A 7,958-nucleotide genomic window follows, 5' to 3' on the forward strand; every position below is an offset into this window, starting at 1 on the left:
TTCAGTGAATTGTTAAAATTTTCTGTCATTTGCCACTTTCTTACGAGAAAAGCACACGTGCGCGCGCACACACACACACACACACACACACTAACGCGCCGCACACACAGACGTAGACATTCATTTAAACCACTTTAGACCCTTCATCTGTCATTATCGCATCAATTTGGGGCGAGGTCTTGAACTCTGCCATTACTGGATCTACTGACATCTCCCTTCCATCACTTCCACGCATTACCTCTGGTTTCGCATCATGGACCCTTCTATTCCAATTTCTATCAATCTCTATAACCTCTTCCAGCTCTACCGCCTCCCAGTGCACATTTAAAAAATTCTATAATTGTTTCTAAACATATAGTATTAAAACATGAATTTTATCGAAATTACCACCTAGTGTCCTTTTGTTATGTGGATTACCATGTCATAAAATGCACGATTTAAAATGAAAATGTAACTTTTCCAATCATCCTAGAAATGGAAAATGCCATATGGAAATATATTGGCTCTTCTCAAATTGTTATTCATATTGTGAGCTTTTAAACTAGTCTTTGAACAAAACAACCCTTTGGACTCGTTTAAAAAAGGAACAATACTAAAAAAGCTGGTTACAGGTATCTAGCGATTCTTTGAAAATTACTGTGAAATTGAAAATGACACAAAGCCCACCTTCCAGACCATATCTTTAAACCAGAATATTACTTTGATATAATATTCTTCTATTTTCGATTATTTCAAATAGAAAATGTAGTCAATAAAATTTGGCACATGGAATGCACCTATAGCGGCCAAAGTCAGCCAGTCATTGACAGCCTTAACACTCATTTATTCAAAAAGCTCTTTAGTGATTAATTACTAACTGGATTCGTTATCGCCTCGTATGATTTTTAGTTGGTTGATTTTTTAAAACACATATATTTGAATTATCATAAATTTCCATGAAGAGGTAAATACGAAACTTCTTATAAAATCTTATTATACAGTAGAATTATTGGACATGTAGAATGATCCGACTTTCATTTCAAACTCATTGCTCCGGCTTTCAATCTTATACTCTAGTTTAGATAAGTATTTTTATATCTCAATATTTAAAGGCTCTGAAATTATTTTTCAGATGTTATGTATTTGCCCCTTTCTTACTAGAAAAGCACACGCGCGCACACACACACACACACACGAACAAGCACACACACACACACACTTACGCGCCGCACACACACACACACACACAGACGTAGACATTCATTTAAACCACTTTAGACCCTTTATCTGTCATTATCGCATCAATTTGGGGCGAGGTCTTGAACTCTGCCATTACTGGATCTACTGACATCTCCCTTCCATCACTTCCACGCATTACCTCTGGTTTCGCATCATGGCCTCTTCTATTCCAATTTCTATCAATCTCTATAACCTCTTCCAACTCTACCGCCTCCAAGAGCACATTTAAAAAATATATAATTTTTTCTAAACATATAGTATTAAAACATGAATTTGATGTTAAATAAAACAAGTCAGTCAAATGGATACTTCCTGTGTCAAAACATATAGAGCTGAATTTTATCAAAATTATCACCTAGTGCCCTTTTATGTCGACTACCATGTCATAAAATGTATGATTTAAAATGAAAATGTAACTTTTCCAATCATCCTAGAAATGGAAAATGCCATATGGAAATATATTGGCTCTTCTCAAGTTGTTATTCCTATTGTGAGATTTTAAACTAGTCTTTGAACAAAACAACCATTTGAACTCGTTTAAAAAGGGAACCTTACTAAAAAAGAAGCTTGTTACAGGTATCTAGTGATTCTTTGAAAATTACTGTGAAATTGAAATTGACACAAAGCCCACCTTCCAGACCATATCTTTAAAACCAGAATATTACTTTGATATGATATTCTTCTCTTTCTGATTATTTCAAATAGAAAATATAGTCATTAAAATTTGGCAACACAACATGGAATGTACCTATAGCGTCCAAAAAGTCAGCCAGTCATTGACAGCCTTAACATTTCCTTAAATTTCCTTAAAGAGGTAAATACGAAACTTCTTATAAAAATCTTATTATACAGTAGAATTATTGGACACGTAGAATGATCCGACTTTCATTTCAAACTCATTGCTCCGGCTTTCAATCTTATACTCTAGTTTAGATAAGTATTTTTATATATCAATATTTAAAGGCTCTGAAATTATTTTTCAGATGTTATGTTATTCAGTGAATTGTTAAGATATTCTGTCATTTGCCCCTTTCTTACGAGAAAAGCACACGGGCACGCACATACTCGCACACGCGCGCACACACACACGCACAAGCACACACACACACACACACACACACACTTACGCGCCGCACACACACACACACGTAGACATTCATTTAAATCACGTACGCCATGCTTTAGACCCTTTATCTGTCATTATCGCATCAATTTGAGGCGAGGTCTTGAACTCTGCCATTACTGGATCTACTGACATCTCCCTTCCATCACTTCCACGCATTACCTCTGGTTTCGCATCATGGCCCCTTCTATTCCAATTTCTATCAATCTCTATAACCTCTTCCAACTCTACCGCCTCCCAGTGCACATTAAAAAATTCTATAATTGTCTCTAAACATATAGTATTAAAACATGAATTTGATTATTATACAGTAGAATTATTGGACCTGTAGAATGATCCGACTTTCATTTCTAACTCATTGCTCCGGCTTTCAATCTTATACTCTAGTTTAGATAAGTATTTTTATATAGACCTATCAATATTTAAAGGCTCTGAAATTATTTTTCAGATATTATCTTATTCAGTGAATTGTTAAGATTTTCTGTCATTTGCCCCTTTCTTACGAGAAAAGCACACGCGCACGCACATACTCGCACACGCGCACACACACACACACACACACACTTACGCGCGGCACACACACACACGTAGACATGCATTTAAACGACTTTAGACCCTTTATCTGTCATTATCGCATCTATTTGGGGCTAGGTCTTGAACCGTGCCATTATTGGATCATTTCCGACTCTTGTGTTTGACATCTTGTCATCACCTCCAGGCATTGTCAGAAATGTCACATCATGGATCTATTTTATTGCAGTTCCTGTCATGTTACTATTCCATATCATCTCCAACACTCTTGGATAGCCCGGTGGTCTATCTCAAAATACTTTCCGCCAGATTTATCAGAATTGCTTACTAAAACTCCTGATCAAAATAAGTCGTTGCATGAGGCGAGTGTTCACCCAATTCACCAGTCGATGTTAAAATTAAGTCCTTCTGTACTCTGAAGTTTGTGGGTATACATTTGAGTGTTGTCTGCGCGCGCGCGCCTGAATGCAAGGATGGCCGAGAGAGATAGAGAAATAGAGTGGGGATAGAGGGTGGATAGATATATATAGCTGATGGATAGAAAACAAATAATAATGGGGAGAGGGGGAGGGAGTTGAGGGGAAAGGAGAGGTGGGGGGGGGGGGATGGGAGTAGGGAGGAGAGTATGGTCTCTTCAAAGTACAGAGTTATTCACAGGATGTACGTTTAACTCGATTGACAGTTTTTGCGTCCTCCACTGATAGTTCCGTGATCGTGTAGTTCGGCTACAAGTGATTTTTGATCATGCAGAAGCAATTGGGAATGTACCATCCGCAGAGTTATAACGTTAAAAAGAAAACAGAATTTTGTGTTGGCCGATCTATATGAGAATGTTGATGAGTAGTATGTGATGATGGCATTTGTTGTGATGGTGTAAGGAGGTACTGGAGCAGCACGATGACGGTGACAGTTGATGGGTGACAGGGATAGTGATGTTATGGTTGTTAGGGAAAAGATTATGGGTGTTGGTGAGGATCGTGACGGAGGTAGAATTGAGATTAAGTGATGGTGGTTGTATTGTTCTGGACTTGGCAATCTCAATCCGACAGTAATGAACCACATACATAAGGTGATCTGAATGTCAGATCATTTGAAAGTATTTGGTCAGGATGTTGGAGATAAGGACGTGTGTGATAGAAGTCGAATCACATCACTGCTAATTCTGGAACTGCGCCAATATTTAATCTTCAGTGCTGAATCTGCATCTGTTGTCATCTCCTTACCATCGCCACCATCTTGCCACTAAATCAATATATCCCTTCCAAAACTAACACATCCCATCAAAACTTGTCATCGGATTCACCTCTACCTCTAACCTGAAGCTCAATTATTCTAATTCTACCCAAGTGATGCCGCTTTCGTCATCTTTGGCCTCTGTGTTGGGTCTTTTGTCCTCACATGATGGGCAGGGAGACAACTTGCTGTGTCTATCCCCCCGTTTTTGTTTTCCAGGTTGTTTCTGTCTAAAATTAGGTTGCTTAATTTGTCCTTCAAATCATGCGGCGCTGTGGCCTTGTGGTATGATCCCCCCCCCCCCCCCGTCGATAAAGTTAAGTATAGTTAGTTAAAAGTTTTATTTCCTCCTCATCTATCCATTGTGGACTACTGTAGTTTTTGTTTTCAAGGCAATATTTTTATACATTTGAGTTTATTTCTCGTCGTGGAATCCGGAGCTAGTGTCTGGACGCGACTTTTGGTTATTTTTAAAGCAAATATACTGATAGTTTGTCTCTGGAATCCATTTATGTAGACAACACCTCCCTAAAGTCTGTAAAGGCCTTGATCTATATATGAGGCCGTCAAAGTGTAAACTCCTTTTGTTGCTTTATCTGACAACTAGTTCTAAATATAACTTTGTCAGGTGTTTTCTATATATTGTAATTTTCCGATGTAAGAGTTAGGCTGATCAATACCTTGGTCAAAATATGCCATTAACGTATGGTGTTGGTCATGGTGTAAATGTAGGTCGGATGATATTGTCATAATCTAAACGGTCCTCATGTATTACGGCATTATTGCCTATTTTTACAGGTATAGTTTTGGTTCTGAGTCGAGTCGGTCATGAAAACAAATATAACTAAAATTTCATTCAAATCTGTACTCCACGATTGCTGCTCATTGCATTTTTGAATTGTCATTGGTTCCCAGCAATTTAAAAGGATTTTGAGTTGTTTTGATGTTTGCAATGAAGTCTAAACGGGAACATCTCCAAACACGAGTCCATTTTATAATTACAGACGTCCGGCTTAAATCGACACATTCCAAAATTCACTTAAAATAAAGTTGAGATTCACGGAGTCACAACACTCCTGTTTAAGTATAATTTTTTTGTAGGTATATAGATTCCCAAATGGTTATGAGGTTTCGTAACACAAACCTTACACCCGAAAGAAAATGAAAAAGGAAAAGTGTTACGTGAAACTTAAGCGTATGAAATGTTAAGAAATATGGATATCCAAAACTATTGAAAACAATCAACCCAAATTTTCTTAATTTTGAAATAACAGCAGCCACTGTTCAAACTATTCCATAGTGCGAATTTTAATGCGAGATCGATTGTTAAAGGTTTAAAACGTTTTTAAAATGTATTTTTCTAAATTGATATCAATTTCAATTAAAACGAGTTTTTAGTTTCTTTAATCTGAAATAAAATTATGTGAAATAGAAATGGAAATAAATCAAAAAGGAATATTTTCACGATGTCCCAGGTGAACATAGGTCTGATAACCGAACAGGGCTTGTTTAACATTGTAATGAAAACATTTTTGTAGTTTTATTGGAAATATTTCCAAACCTACAATGAGCCCGTAACAATGTGGGTTATTAGACCTCAAAATAATTACACCTTGCAATGATCATTTTAGCGCCGTCTAAATGCTTTTAATTGTATATACAAATCTAGTATTTTTTATAGCAAAATAATGCTGAGATTGATGTGCTTTCATTTGAATTTTTTAAAAAAGATTGGGATTTTTGAAACATTTATCAATCTTCTTCCCCTCAGGATGCCGTCTATACGTCATATCATGATAAAGTAAATGGGGCGATGACACGGTTTATATAGTCCCAATTTTTTAAAGAGTTTAAAATGTTGAAAATAAAGGGTATTCATTAACAATATGAATTGTCAAATTTGAACAAACGAAAAAGAAATTCAATTAAAAATAGCAGTAGCCATTATGCTCAAACAATATTCTATATTGCTTATTCTTATCCCCCTTTCAACTTATAAACATTGGTTAAATGAAAGAAATGGAATGAAAATTTATATCACCATTTCAACATCAACTTCATCATAATCCTTTCTAATGACATTATACAAGTTGTTTTCAGGGAGGTTTATAGAGTTGTAAAAATTATTTTTTAAAAGAATGTAAAGTCTTTTCGGTTTTGAATATTCTTGACATTTCTATAAAAGATGTTAGAAAGATGAAGTGACCTTTAAAGATAACTTTGAATCAATAACGTAATCTTACATTTTATAGAGCTTATATTGGTTATTTTAGTAAATAGATGCATCTAGTTTTGATACGAGTAGTGTGAGCATATTTGTATGTAACGCAATTTTAAATATAATAAAGATAATCATTGAAATAAAGATTGAGATCGACTAGCACTTATTTGTCTGATAACCCAAATTTGATTGTGGTTCATTTTTGTAACGCAAATAACTAATTGTTTGGCTATCAGACCGAATTTGTGCAAGTAAGTCAAGATTTGAAAAAAAACCCTGGATATTCCAAACAAATAAGAAAATGGAGATGGGATTAAAATAAACAATTCATGTCATTTCATGATTATCTAAGCAAATGCTGCTGCTACCAATACTGATACCAATATTGCTAACAACACTGCTACCGACACTGCTCACAATACTGCCACTAACACCACTTATATTGTAGCTACTAACACCACTAATATTGTAGCTACTAACACCACTAATATTGTAGCTACTAACACCACTAATATTGTAGCTACTAACACCACTAATATTGTAGCTACAAACACCACTAATATTGTAGCTACAAACACCACTAATATTGTAGCTACAAACACCACTAATATTGTAGCTACAAACACCACTAATATTGTAGCTACAAACACCACTAATATTGTAGCTACTAACACCACTAATATTGTAGCTACTAACACCACTAATATTGTAGCTACTAACACCACTAATATTGTAGCTACTAACACCACTAATATTGTAGCTACTAACACCACTAATATTGTAGCTACTAACACCACTAATATTGTAGCTACTAACACCACTAATATTGTAGCTACTAACACCACTAATATTGTAGCTACTAACACCACTAATATTATAGCTACTAACACCACTAATATTATAGCTACTAACACCACTAATATATGGCATATAAATGGCATTGTCTTTTCGGTTATAAAAATACTTGTCATTTCCATAAATGACAGGGAACAGACAAAATGACGATTAAAGATGTCCTTGAATTAATAACATAATCTTACATTTTATAGAGCTTATATTGGTTATTTTAGTAAATAGATGCATCTAGTTTTGATACGAGTAGTGAGTGCATATCTGTATGTAACTCAATTTTAAAGATAAAAAAGATAATCATTGAAATAAAGATTGAGATCGACGTGCACTTATTTGTCTGATAACCCAAATTTGATTATGGTTCATTTTTGTAACGGAAATAACTCTCAAAGCAACGCAAAATATTGTCCATTACAAGTTTATAACTAGCCCATACTTGTCTAACAGACCGAATTTGTGCAAGTAAGTTGAGATTTGAAAAAAAAACGTGGATATTTCAAACAAATAAGAAATGGAGATTGAAATAAAATAAACAAATCGTTGGAATATAATCTGTGAAATGTTTTATAAATAGAAAATAAAACAGAAAAGGATGAATGAATACATTTTAAAGAGGAAAATATGATTTTTTAAAACTCAATGAAACTGTATAGAAAAATTAAATATTTTGATAATGTTGTGCATTTTTATCGGCGTTGTACATTAACAATGCTGCTGCTACCAATACCGATACCAACATTGCTAACAACACTGCTACCGACACTGCTCACAATACTGCCA

This window comes from Berghia stephanieae, chromosome 2, assembly GCF_034508935.2.
Source record: "Berghia stephanieae isolate SIO BIC M18660-M18661 chromosome 2, UCSD_Bste_1.3, whole genome shotgun sequence".
Classification (NCBI taxonomy): domain Eukaryota; kingdom Metazoa; phylum Mollusca; class Gastropoda; order Nudibranchia; family Aeolidiidae; genus Berghia; species Berghia stephanieae.